At 28.5% G+C, this 14,784-nt stretch overlaps 1 protein-coding gene across 2 annotated transcripts in view; it reads left to right on the top strand.

Annotated features, from left to right (window-relative positions):
* Positions 1 to 8,572: 8,572 nt before the first annotated feature.
* Positions 8,573 to 14,784, top strand: part of LOC129965713 (ras-related protein ced-10-like) — a 55,767-nt gene continuing 49,555 nt past the window's right edge. Inside the window, exon 1 of one of the 2 annotated variants that reach the window (XM_056079830.1) lies at positions 8,573 to 8,773. The gene's annotated coding sequence lies outside the window, so the exon portion shown is untranslated. Of the gene's footprint in view, positions 8,774 to 8,898; positions 9,052 to 14,784 lie in introns of those variants that run through there. The other variant, XM_056079831.1, reaches the window with a different exon arrangement.

Below are 14,784 nucleotides of genomic sequence, written 5' to 3'. Positions count from 1 at the left end.
GGCTTCTTCTTTGTTCAAGCTGATGAGTTGGGGAAAAAAAAAGCTACTTATTCTATTTCTCCCTATTTTTTATCTTTAATACAGCTACGATTGAAAGCTGACTTCAATAGTACCGAAAATAAAACCTAGGAATACATTATGATCAAATGTTACTGAATTAAGTTTTGTAATGAATGAAATCAAATTCAATAATAGTTGTTCTCAATTTTGATTGGTTTTGTTTTGTATATTTCTAATTGGTTTTGTTTTGTACATTTGTATATTTTGCTTTTTTTTGGCGGCTTATTGGCGTTTATCCATAAATACCATTGCATTAAGGACCATAAAGATATATTTTTTTAAAATTAAAATACTACCCCTAAACACGGTTTTGAGCTCACGTGATTCGAAGTATTTTCGAATGAACATTCACCCTACGTTTTCATTGATCACCTATCACGTGTTATATGACTGCTTTATTATTTTAGTTCTGCGGCTTTCTAAATTTGATGACGAAAAAGCAGATAAATTATTTATTTTTCGTTATCAAATAATGTATTGATTACATTACTGTAGTGATAACGTTAGAGAATGGAGACCTTAGAAATTTGACAATTTCAGTTTCGTAATAATTGGTTTATAGGATAATGCTAACAAGGCGAAAGTGAAATGGTGCAATAGCTTCATTTTGATGGTTTATAGCAAGCGTGACCTTGAAAACTTACGAAAGAATAAAATATTTATGACATTTCAATAAATTATCTAATAAAGAAAATATATGTCGAAAGACCTTTTGTCCTTAAAGAGAGTACGCCTAAATTTGAATAAGAACAAAAGATAAAATTAGAAAGTCTTTCGCTTTTTGTTTTAAACGAATATATTACAATTCATTAAAATTCATATTACCACCGCTGTAACAAGATAATCACAAAATGAATACTATAACAAATAGTCTTTATGTCGAATGGTATTTGCAGTTATGAAAATTTAAATGGAAATTATATGAGTTTATAGAAAATTCATTACAATACTGTACGATTGATTTAGCATAGGTTATTCACTTAACAAAAAAAATGTCCGATTCGCGAGATGACAACAAGAACGTTCGCACAAGAATATGAGAATCATAAAAAAAATGTACTATTTCAGATTTGAAATTACATAGAAATGAATGAGTTTGCGATTATTAATTTTCAATATTCTTAAGAAGAATTTTTACATAATAATTTGTCTGACATGTTTTGCGAAATGTATTTTTTTTTTTCATTTCACCCAAGCCACATTGGATGATCAATTTATTTACCGGAATATTGGCTTTCGTAGCTATTAGACTATTAATTACGAATGCATTTATTTCAAATTTCATCTTGCTTTTTTTTTGTAAAACTAAAAACAATTAATTTACTACAAACTATTGCTTTTTTAGAATAAAAAAATTGTACCCACTACAAAACAAAAATCGAAGCGAATGTTCACCTTCGGAGCTAATGCTGAAAAGATACAATTTTCAAAAGTCTTACTTTTAATATTAGGGAAAGTATGCTGTTCAGTACTTTAATGGAACAATGACATTTTCCACTACTGATGACAGATGTTTGACAGCAATAATTAAAGAATGACAGTTGCTTGAATTTTTTTATAATTAAAACATGTTACAAATTGTATATCAAATCAAATTTTAAGAATTGTGAAAAATAATAAATCATGAGATTGATATCATTAAAAAATCATTTCCTGAATTATAAAACAGTGAAAAAATAATTTTGTGAGATAATAATTTCAGAAGATATGAATGAAAAACATATAAACCTCGCTAAACTTTTTATTGATTTACATTTTAATTAATTTTTGGACTTTCAAAATTGATAGTGATCTTCTTCTTACTTTGAAGAGCGCATGTACCAAATTTTATTAAGATTGGCAACAATTGTAGAATTTTTGGAAAAAAAAAACATACTAATAAGCATTCCTCTTTATAGATAGAGATGGTTTTTTTCGGTTTTATAATATTTTTTATTGATGTACTAAAGATGTTTTCTTTCTCTTTTTTTCTTCTTTTTTTTTAACACAGGAAACATTTCTAGGAATGTAACACTTGAACTCGAGATTGCAAAAAACTAAAAATGGAATTTCACATGCAAAAAAATTATTGATACTTTCTTTTAATGAAAAGGTTATTAAATATAGATTAACTAATTTTCTTATTAATTTTTAAACGCACTTTTAATACACGTTCAGATTTTATAAATGACAAACATGAAGTCTGAGTTTAGAAAAATATCGGATGAAAAGCTTATTGGAATTTATGTAAAATTTACAATAAACAACTTCATATATTTTTATTTCGTTAAACATTATTCAATAAAACCAATAAAGAAAATTATATTATTGTTGGTAAATTTTTTTAAGGAAGAAAACTTTTTATGATATCACATTTTACTAAAAGTGGTTTTGATTTTGATGGAAACATTTAATAAGAACATGTATTTTACCCTCACTTGTGCTTTAGTTACTTTTATTTTTATTAGCATGTCATAATTTGTAAAAATGACATCTTGTAATCGATTTTTCATTGCCTTGCGAATGTGATGGAGTACTGAAATTCAATTTGTTTCGGTTGAAAGTAAAATATCTTAAATTTAATTATCGATTAATTTTATCTGGTAAATTTGAGAGAAATTCATTGCAGGATTCTATAGTAATTTTAATAATGAATTGTAAAAAATTCTATAATAACAAAAAATGATTATTTATCAAGAAAAATAATTATTAATGAAAATATAATTATTAATCCTAATTTAAAACAAATTAAATTAAATTTATTAGTACATTAAAAATTAAAAAAAACATTTTTAGTAAAAGATTTGTTTATAAAATTAAAAATTATAGATTTGTTTATAAAATTAAAAATTATAAACGTGTGATGCGCTGAAAAGAATACGTCAAAAGAATGCTACGAGAATTTCAGACATAAGTTATTTTATTAGATCATTGTTCTGATCGCTAGATTTTCAATAAAAGTTATTTTCCATCCTTAGAACTTTAATAAAATGACTATTATTTAAAATCGCAATTTTTTAATTACTTAGTTCTTAATTCTTTTTTTAAAAAAATTAAATCATGCTAATTTTAAACAACATCTCTTCAAGAACTTCGTCAAAAATATGAAGATATTTGAAACAAGGTTACTCGTATTTAAAACGGTTGCGCATATTTAAGATCTAATTATTTTTGTCATATTAATAACTATAGTCTATTTATAAGTTATCAGCAGTGTTTAATCATCGAGTAAAGTAATAATAGAGTGTTAATAGAGTATAATTAGCGTAAAACCCAGAAACGTTATCAACAGGAAACAGGTCTTGACTATCACATTTCACTTTGTCTTTTTCATTCTTTTGTGTGTTCCCCCTCCCTCATCTGTATGATTATAGTTCAGTGTTACCCCTGTTAGCCATTTTAATTGTAAGCTATTGTTTATTCATAAATGTAGGTGCGATGCAATAAGATAATCTCATTCTGTATTATGTGTATTTTTCCAATTGTGTATTCTTTTTTATAATTGTGATTATTTTAGAAATTTATATATTATTTAATTATATTCTATTATTTTTATTATATTCTATTTTATTGGAAAATTCAATAAAAAAACTCTTCCTACAATTAAACTCATTGCATAAAAATGCGAACAGAAGTTTTTGTTCTTTCATAATGCCTTTAAATAAATTATTTGAAGAACAAACTTTTTTTTTATTATTTCTAAGTTCTTCCCATCGAAATTACTCGAGTTGAATTAATTAAATAAAAAAAGGTGGAATCGGATCAGGAAACAAGAGAACATTTTAGAATGAAGTTAATATGGACTAAATTGAGCTAAAAATTAGAAAATTAATTAAGTTTAAATTAGATTTTAAAATAGCATTACACACACACACACACACACACATATATATATATATACCGAATTTGTCGGTGTCAAACGTTGGTCTGGCTTATAGAGTTGCAAAATAAGCACATGCTCACACACGCACACCCACATGAGCATGTAAAATTTTCTTATACATATACCATTTATTTATATACACAGATCATTTATGATATACGTCGACATGATTAAATTATTATGGCATGAGATTAAAATAGCATATCGAATAACGGTGAATAGAATGTAAAATGCAAATGTTGCAGGCGTTACAGACAATAGAGAACTCTATTATTTATATGAAAAAATTAATATATTTATCTGAATTATCCGATAACAAAATAAAAGACGGAGAATTATTGTTCAGAATACGTAACTGGTCATTACAGATTCGCTCGAGTCGACCGTCTATCCTCCCTTACAAAGGGATTCCACGGTTGTGTCACAATGAAATAATAGAAAGCTACGAGTTTATTTTAATTATACTAATAAATAATTATACATGCTGATCTGTCCAAATTGTAGGTGCGAAAAATACATGAATACAAATCGTTCGAATTTTTATTTCAACCTATAAAATATTATTACTATTTATTGTGAAATTTTGTAGCCTCCCCCCAAAAAAAGTGCTGCCTGGGAAATGCCGTTCCTATCTCTCCTACTATGTTACGCCACTGCTGAGAACTATTGTCATATATCAACTTGGTACGCGAATTTAAAAACAAGGTATTAGCTTAGACGCTGTCATTCGCTTAAAATTAGCATGCCCATCTCTTACATTCCTCAATAGGACTTTAAAATAAAATGCCAATTTAACAAAATATTTAAAAATAAAATTATTTACAAGACGCGAAAGTTGCCATGATACGGAGAATTAAATGAACTAGTTTAATTTTTTTCTGTTATCCAATGAAAAAACGTTTGACAAATACTTTTTTTAATAGAAGGCTTAGTAGTCCTTTCAATTTCAAAGTAATAATTAGAAAAGTGAATTTGAAACTTATTGGAATGATCTCCTTTCGATTTTCTCCTTCTATGCTCCTCTGCATCTTCTGCACATAAAGCGGAAATGAGGTAATGTAAAAAGAAAGGCAGCAAACCGCGGAAGTCATGGCTGCCTACAAGCGTGTGCGCCCCCGGTTCATTGCTTCTGCGTATAGTGATGCAATACAGTACATTTCGCGCTTCGTAATCTGATAAAGAAAACTAAATATGCATTTCGCACACCTACCTCTCCATATATTTAATTCAATATTTGACATAGATTAACAATTTCAATAATAAAATTGTATATCAAATTTCATTTCTAAGTTGTTGTGATTTTGAGTTTTAGCGTTCTCACATATGCGAATATATACAACTACAAATGCCCCCCTTTTGACAGATAAAAGTCCAGAGTTTGATATACATCTGCAGCCCTGATGATAAATATAAATACCGCATTTCATCCATATAGCTCTTAACGTTTTTAAATTATTGTATCCACATGCATACAGACAGACAGATAGACCTCATTTTCATTTCTATCAAAATTTGTCCACGGATTTCGTTCAAGTTTTGATAGAAATCTACAAATTTAGTGTTCAAGCTATTTACCAAATTTCATTGATCTAGCTCATTCGTTTTTGAGTCATCGCGTTTACAAGTAATCAGACATATAGCCAGAGTGGCAGAGAGATAAATGCAATTTTTTAAAAAAAATCTGTTTTTCGGACTCAGAAGGGTCTGAAATATAGAGATTCATTTGATTTTGAAGTTCGAATTTTTTGACAATACTTTCTCGTTATATACGGAAATGTAAAAATGAATGACATGTCTGAATTTCTTATATTTTCTTAATACAGATATTTAATTCGTGCACGAGATTTAACAGTGCACAAAAGATAAGATAAATAATAATAATAAAACAAATATAAGCAAATCAACGTTCAATTAATAGAAATTTAATAGTGTCATAGAAGTGAATTTTCGAATGGAATCGGTGCAGATGCAGCCACAACATAATAATAAATGGAATTACGAAAATTATTTAAAATCCAGCATTATATTCACTATGACAAAATATTTATTTCTAAAAAGAAAAAAAAACATGAAAAATGTATTTTGAATTCTAAAATGAAATTGGAACAGTGTTCTTGTTTCATGTGTTCTTCACTTAACTTGTCGCATGCTAACATGATTTAAACTCAATTTTTAATTTCAATACAGCTCTCGATTTCAAAATCTGATTCTACAGAAGAATCATCTATCTAGTATAACGTCGAAGATCAAATATATCACCCCCTCCGCCTGTTATGGTGTGAAGTTTGGTGAAGAGATGCTGGTTCAAGTGTTGACTACTATATTTGATAACGGAACTAAATTGGGAAATTTGACACAAAATAGTCTTTGTGTTGCTTTAAACGGGATTTAAGCTTCAACATATGTAATAAATTTCTCATCTTTTAAATTACGTATTGAAACATCAAGATAGGATCTTTTCGTATTCTTAAACGGAATCCGTAATTAATATTTCAAAATTATTTCTAATCAGATTAAAATCTTCCCATATAAGAAATAAATAAATAAAATCTTTTACATTATCCACTATCCTGTGTATTCATTTATCGAATTTAGTGGGAAAAGAACAGAATGGAATGATTTTGTGTCATGATTAAAACGCATTTGTATATATTTATATCCCCCCCCCAAAAAAAAAAATTCCGCAGAAATGTTCCAACTTCTTTTAGTTGTTTAATTGCTAATTTTTAACCTGCTCATTATACTTAAGTTAAAATCAAATTATTATTTATAAAATAAGACGATTATAATAAAAAGTAATTTACATCTATGAGCGGAAATTTCTTTTGTTTAAGAATTTTGGTAAAAATTTTTTAAAAAAATCCAGGAAAATACAAATTTAGAAATGGCTGCAAGTTTTTTTTTTTTTTTTTTTTTTTATTTGGATAAAAAATTATTTTCCCAAAAAAGGTGACAAAAAAAAAAAAAAAAAAAACCACCCAACTCAGGTACAAAAGATGTTCAGAGAAGGAAGATTCAAATCACGATGCCATAAATGTATTTTGGGGTGAAATTTTAAGTGAAATTAACAGGAATTTATATTTATCGGAAACAGTAGCATGAAATAAAAAGCAAGAAATTTAATGCCTCAAATTTGCAGTAAAGGCTAAAAGTCAGCAATTTCTATGGAAAAGTTATAATTATTTAAGATGGTCCTAAATATGCATTATTATGGACAATAAGATGGCAAAATTTTCTCAGAAACATTGTAAAATAAACTAAATCGGCGATAAAACTGAAATACAATATTCTATTAGAATATAAGTATGCATATATCTTTATTTGTTTTCTGCGAACTGGTTTCTTTTTTTCCTTCTACAACGTAACACTTTTTAAGAGTCATTGATATTAAATTTATTTTTTCTAAAATTAATTCATATTTCAAAAATATTCCACACAAAATTTTTTAAAAACTATGTTGGTCACCATTCATATATGTCATGATCAATGTGCTAATAAGGGATAAGGAAGAGAATTATCAATGTTCCAGTCATAGCGACACAAAGAAGACAAAATACTATGTTTTTAAAGCCAGATGCGATCTGAAGATGACAAAATGAAGTACTTTATCTTATGCATCTTTATCTCTTCTTTCTCTGTTATAATATGAGTCTAAGAAAAACATACTGCTGCAAATGATCGTTATGACCTGTTGGTGAAGTTTCAAGTTCAGAACAGAAGAATTCTAGGTTTGGAACTCATTTCTATCGGCAATGTAGACTTGGTGCATATTAACCCTTTGCACACGGAAAAGTAATTCGATGCAAAATTATTCAGCTAACACAAGAACTTGCCTATTGCTATGAAAAATATATTTATTATAGTTTTAAGTTGAATCTTACCGAAAAATTAATCTACATCTTCTTACTATTCTTTAGGTATTTTTTAAAAATAAACATTTGAAAAAAGTCAAAATAATGCCCCGTTTTGAATGGTGCGTGAGTGGCACCATCCGAGCACAAAAAGTTAACTCTGACTCAAGAGTCAAACAGTCTTCGGTTGGTATGGAGAGGAAATTTTGAAAATGAAATTTCCATCATATGATAATAGTTCAAAATTACGAGGCCCATTCCAAAAAATCTTCGAGTTGTTTTAAAATCGGATCTGATCATAAGAAATACTTTCTATTCTATAATTGTGCCATAATTAAAATAATCTTTTTAAGATATAAATACCCAAACAGAAGACAAAGTACTAACATCTGCTACTCTTTAGTTTTATGTCAATTATATTCCCGAGGTTAAAAATATCTATCGGGACGTAAGTGACCAAATAAAAGTTAAAAGAATGACGTCTGCTACGTTGTTCTTTGAGGTAATTAAAATTTCTATAACTTTCTCCAAAGCTAAAAATATCCATCGGAACCTCAACGAACAAGCAAATATGGAAGGATTGACGTCTACTGTACTAAAAATAAACTCAAAGTTACACCCTGTTTACTTCCTTAATGTGCTGAAATAATATACAATCTGCGCAATATGCAGTCGCTCCCTATACAATGATTTTGTTATCATTTTTCCCTGCGGTTTTCAGAACGGATGAGAAATCCCTCTTTACGGGAATTCTCCAAACAGACGTAGAACAGTTCAGAGTTCCTCGTTGTGCACCGGAAGCATAGGTCACGTGGGCGCATCAGAAACGGAAGTCAACTTTCCAGAGCTGAGAAAGTGCACGAGCGATATTGTTCGGAAGGAGAGTGTTTTTTATCTGTCAATTTTTTTTCATGCTGGAAATCGTAACTCAGCTTTTCGATTTACTCTTCTTTTATTTTGGGATATAATATCGATTGCATCTGGATTTTTTTGCCAACAGGTGCGTACTGTTATTTCATTTTTATTGTTTTACTTGAATTTCATTAAAGTGCGTGGGAAATCGTGTTGATAAGAGTAGTTTGACAACTAATCGGATCACGAGAGCTGAGAACGTTCTTTTGATCTGAAGTAAGGTTTCGCTTTTGCGCTATTTTCCCTGTCCTTTTCAGTTCAGTTAAAGTTTGTCATTTGATTGCATTTGCCGAATTTCAGCTTCTGTATTTTTCCGTGGTTTTAAGAAATAACGAAAGCTTTGCGTAAATTAATTTGGTAATCAAGGTTAGTGCTAGTATTGTATTTTGTTTGAATGATGAATCTTTTTCATTATTTCCTTAAAGCATAAGATAATTTATTATCATAATACTTTGTGACTTGCTGAATTATGTTTTTGTTTGTATAATGATACTTTTTTAATTTATTATTTATTGTTGTGTACTTTAGTGAAATTGAATGCTATTTTGTTGTTCAGTTTTCGCACTATTTTAAGCCTATATTAATGGTCTGATTAGTATTAAGGATTAACCCCTTTAAATTTTAATAAAAACGATAATTTTGTGCATGATGGATAATTTGTTATTTATTGTTGTGTACTCTAGTGAAATTGCATGCTATTTTGTTGTTCAGTTTTTGAAAAATTTCAAACATATATAAATGCTCTGATTATAATTAGATTTTAATAAAATCGATAATTTTGTACTTTATGGATAAATTATTAACCCACTTCTTAGGGGAATTCAACAAGTGGTTTGTTTTGAAATAAAGACATTGCTTTGAATATGAAATAGACATTTTGATCTAGTTTAATATTTGAAGCCACACCCGGTCTCAGCTCGACCTATCTTTTTGTATATTGTGCTCTGCTAGAAATTGATGTATGGAATTCTATTAATTGCTATTCTATTAGTCTCTTTTTAAGTTTTGCCTTTTTTGATTTGCGAAAAAAAAATCAAAATGTGTATGAAAAGCGATATAAATACGTAAATTACTTAAACCTTCGATTTAGACGAGGAAGTATTTTTTCATAGCACTGTAAAATCGAAAATCAATTTGTAAAATATTATTAAAATTCGAATTCTGGAGAATATTTCGGTTTCTTCTTATTAAAGCTTATATATAAATTGTGAACCCAAATATAAAAACTCAATGTAAATATAAAAAAATAAATGTAAAATGTGATAAATGTGTTTAATAAGAGCGTGGATTTTAAAGAAATGTTACTATTCACGCTTACTAGTGAATATGTATAATGAAAACTTCAAATATAATAAATGTATGTTAAATGTGAATTATTTTTTATTATTATTAAAGCGCTTAAAATGCTCATTACTAGTAGTTGCAAAACATTATATAAAAATGAATTTGAAGTGTATATAAAAGCGTATGTGAAGTGTGAAATATATAAATTGTAAAATCTTCGGTTTAGATGAGGAAACATTGGAAACCTTTTCATAGAAATTGTTCACTTTGTATAATTTTATTGAAATCTTGATTCTGAGCTTCTTGTTACGAATGTATAAGTCAAATTGCTAATATTGGCCCTTTATGTGGGAACTACAGATATTAAGTGCTTTGAAAGAGAAAAAAAAACTTTCGGAAATCATGTTACACTGTTTGAATTGCATTAATTAAAAGAAGTATTATCCATCATTTTATAAATATTTCAATTGGAATATTCATTTATTGATATTAAATGTAGATTTATATGATGAATTATTTAGAACATTAAATTGCGAATTATTATATATTGTAAAGTTTATTATGTATGTGAGTATTCTTTCCTCTTGTGGTGCTACTCTAATGTTTTAGAAAATATGAAGAAAGTATGCAGAAAATATGAAGAAAGTATGTTGAGAAAGTATGCAGCATTTTAATAATGTTTCTATGCTACATAAATTTTTGCACGAAATATCGGTGTCAAATACTATTGTCATTATTAATCTAGTGAACAATATGGAATTAAATATCAATTTTTTTAAAATTTTATTTTCAAAATATTTTATTGTGAATTTTAAAAATTATCCATATTAATTATTGAAGGCATTCATTTTATTTTTGTAGATTCAATGATTTTTTTTTTTCTGAAAGTAACAGAAAGAAGCAAAATATTTAGCTAAAAGCAATTTAACTTTAATTCCAATTCTTAATTAAAAGTCACACTAAACCAATTCCAGTAAATTTAATCATTTTATTGTTAGGCGTTTTTTAAAAATTCTTTTTTGAGGAAACTGCATATCAGTTTACCTCACTATGGTGAGTTGGAACAATGAACAGAAGTTTGGACAATGAGGGGACCAGAGAAATTATACCCAGTTTATTCGATAGCATTTCGTAATCTTGAAGTTCGTATCCTCAATGTGTCTTTGTCTTGTTTCAAAACTAACAAAACGGATTGTTTTGGTTTCAATTTTTTTGCATTACTGCATGACTAGCATAAAGCAAATTTTGAAATTTGCTTTGTGCTAGTCATTTTTTTAAAAGTTTGAATTTGAAAATTTATATTTCAGTTTAAGTTGTCTGGTCAGTACAAGCATAGTGGATTACATTGTCGAAAACTATATTTTAATCCATTCCCTTCCGTTTCATTTTTATATTACTGCAATGAAATTAATTAAAAATAATAATATAAGAAAAGTGTCGTTTTGAACCAAATTTATGAAAAATACAAATCTGATATTTTTCTTATATTTTCTTATTTCATTTAATTAAATGTATTAATTTAATCTTTACATTGCCATCGTCAGGCTATAAATTTTGTCGGCTTGCACTAAGTTAAACTGAAAATGATAATAGTGCATCGTTATGGAGAAATATGAAGCTTTTAAAAATAATGAAAAATGAAGTTGTTATTTACAACGAAAACGTAACCCAGAATTATATTTTGTTGAAATGGACATTTTGCTGTTATCGCTGTTTTTATTTTCTGGTTATATAACAAATTACAATTTTTCAGTTGTTCAGAAAATACTATCTTTTATAAATGTATGCAAAATACCTGTGAACAAACTGAGATCTTTTTTTTTTTAAAAAAATATCTCAAATAAGTTGAATAATTTTCAAGAAACACCAGGTTCGTTTAAGCGTTTCCATTTTTAACGCCATCTCCAGTCTTATGATCCAAGTGAAAAAAATATGCATCAAAAGCCAATGAAATTTTATGGTGGAGTCCTCGACTCTTTTCTTAGGGATTAACTCAGAATTCATTCCAACTCTATTATATTGGCCTTGTGTGACATTAATCCTAAGTGGAAGTAAAGCGAACACCAATGTTATGAAGCAGCAAGTCTTTTCAACTCACGTAAACAAGGCTTCATTGACATTTTTAATGGCCGATGACGCAACCGGCGTCAAACATTGAATAGGTCATTTTAAGTCTCAGTCAGCTGCGCCGTTGGCATTCACAGTTACCACATCTAATGTTATGTCTGGTTGGGGGAGGGGGATCTACACTATCGTGTATTGAAATCGATATAATGCATAGCGGTATGAGTAAGATTTGCCCCCCCCCCAATTGCATCGATTACACTTACTTTAAGAGAATTGATGATAAATCCATTTAGGCATCTTGTAAGCATATTGAAAATGTTAATAAAATAGAAATTATGATGATTTACGTTTCTATTCGTATTCGAAGACAAAGCAGTGATTAACGAACATTTTTTACGTTATTATTCTCACGTGCTGAAGATAAATTATTTCTAACATTTCCATAAACAGAAGAGGTATTGATGGTATTCAAACCGCGAAATATGAGTCACTGGAATACTATTTCTAAAAATAAAAAGAGCCAGTGGTTGTTTTACGCCACATAAAAGTTTTGTGGTGGGTAGCAAGCCTACGTGTGCTTAGTTGAAAAATTTTAATGAAAACAACATGTGGTTGAGGAATTTAACGCCAAACCAAATATACGAAAGGAAACGATAATATTCTATGAATCGACCAAATGCGAAAAATTTGAGGATAGTATTAAATACAAATTTTAATGCTTATAAAGATTTGGTTTGTACGATAACGAAATTAAAAATTTCATTTCAAATATTACCTTTAGACTACTAAACAATTTAATATTTTTGTCATGTTTTAAACATGTTTAGAGTTATGTAACTCAAATATGGCAGCTAAAATAAAACTTCCGTGAATAAAAGAGGCTAAAACTTAATTTTATTTCATAAATTTTGCCTTAAAATTAAAAATTCTATGAAAACTCTGTATTATTTTTATAATGAACTAGTGAAAAAGTGAATTAAAAAAATTAGTACTTGATTTCGCCCGTATTTGCAATTTAATCTGATACTCGATTCCATAACAAATCTAATTACCTTGGTTTAAAAATTCAAAGTATAGCTAAGTAAATGATTAATCAAAATTTTAAAATAACGCCAAATTATTTTAATAAAACAGTCGATTAAATAATGCCTTTCCAAACTCCGCAGAAATATGTCTACCGCATTCACTTGCATTTAAGAAAGAATTTTATTTATTAGATTGGTATTTGGCAATAAAACTTAATTTGTAGATATTGTTATATTTGAATAAACTGTTGTTTGTACGTGTACAATAATAAAATATTTATTGTATTAAAACTTAAAGTGCAAGAAATTTGTTTTAACGATTTCCGATATCTGATTAGTTTCTTTGGTAAATTTTCTTTTTTACATGAAAAGTGTCAATAAAAAGCGAATTGAGAAATTACTTACCTGCGAATATAAGAAACATACTTTATTGTGTGGATCAGAATTAAGAGACAAATCTTGTGTAATTTTGTTCTTATCTGTGAATTTGAAAAGCATACATTTTTGAATATTAGTGAGATAATTCTACTGTTGTCATAAGAATTTATAAGGAAATTTATCAGCATTCTATTATTACCATGAAAAGGGATTTATCAGTCTCTTACAGGTGTTGTTGTAAATATTGCAATGTCACATGAGTTAATTTCATAAACTCCTGAAAATGCATAAAGCGTAAGCTAAAAAGCATCAAGGTGAGCTTCCAAACACAACGGGAGACGAAAACAAAGTGTTTTATGACGTATCTCATAATAAGACTGTAGGAATGCACAGTAGCTTGAAAGAATTAAGAAATCGCAATTTCAGTGGACATCTGGAATTAATACTCATCTCAAAAATCTTGCTTTGCCCAAACAGTTAAAAGAGAATTATACGATGCGAGTATTTTTGGCTGAATGGCAATTCATAGAACTTAAGTGGCATACCGCAATGCTATCAAACGCCAGTGATATTTTTCTTTTAGAGACAGGCAGGGTGGGTTCCACATCAGTGCAAGAAGTCATTTGGTCTGAATGAATCAGAATCCACCCACTGGCGGATGCATCTAAGTAAGCCTGGAGAACGCATACATAATTTTCTCCTGATTGCCTTTTGTTGACTGTGAAGCATGGAGGTGGCTGCCTATTAATATGAGTTGCGATGTCTTGATATCTTTTTCCACCTATTTATTATTCTTAATGGGATAATCAAGGCAATCAATCTTAAAGCATTTTAGGAAATGACGAGCATTTTTTTGTTAGCGTTATCTTTAGAACTTTTTTGAAGATAACAGTGCTTATCCGCTTTGCTAAATATGTTCAAGCATAATTAAAAATGAGTGACGATTGAATAGAAAATATCCGCGAGCAATTAATTATCAATTATAATATCTGTGCGCAATTTAATCCGCAAGTGTTGCTTTCTGCCACACATCCAGAATTAGAGATTACTTTGCGGGACGACTTCTATATGTTCGTTTCACGTCATATGCATTGTATAGTCTATCACTATCAGCCCCGCCCCATTAAATTTTTTTCTCTCCTTTGTATCATAGATGTTTGTTTAATGTTGTCACTAACTATATTTTACCAACTTTAAATTATTAATCAACCTTCCATTTCCCTATCATGCTTTTCAGAGTTATAAATAAATTTATTTAACATCGTTGAGTTTTCAAAATATTCATAGTAGAGTTTTCAAAATATGTTTGCAATCAAAATTTGGATCGATTATAGAAAAAATAAGA

This window comes from Argiope bruennichi, chromosome 4, assembly GCF_947563725.1.
Source record: "Argiope bruennichi chromosome 4, qqArgBrue1.1, whole genome shotgun sequence".
In the NCBI taxonomy this organism is placed as follows: Eukaryota; Metazoa; Arthropoda; class Arachnida; order Araneae; family Araneidae; genus Argiope; species Argiope bruennichi.
This window is presented reverse-complemented; position numbering and strand designations above follow the sequence as displayed.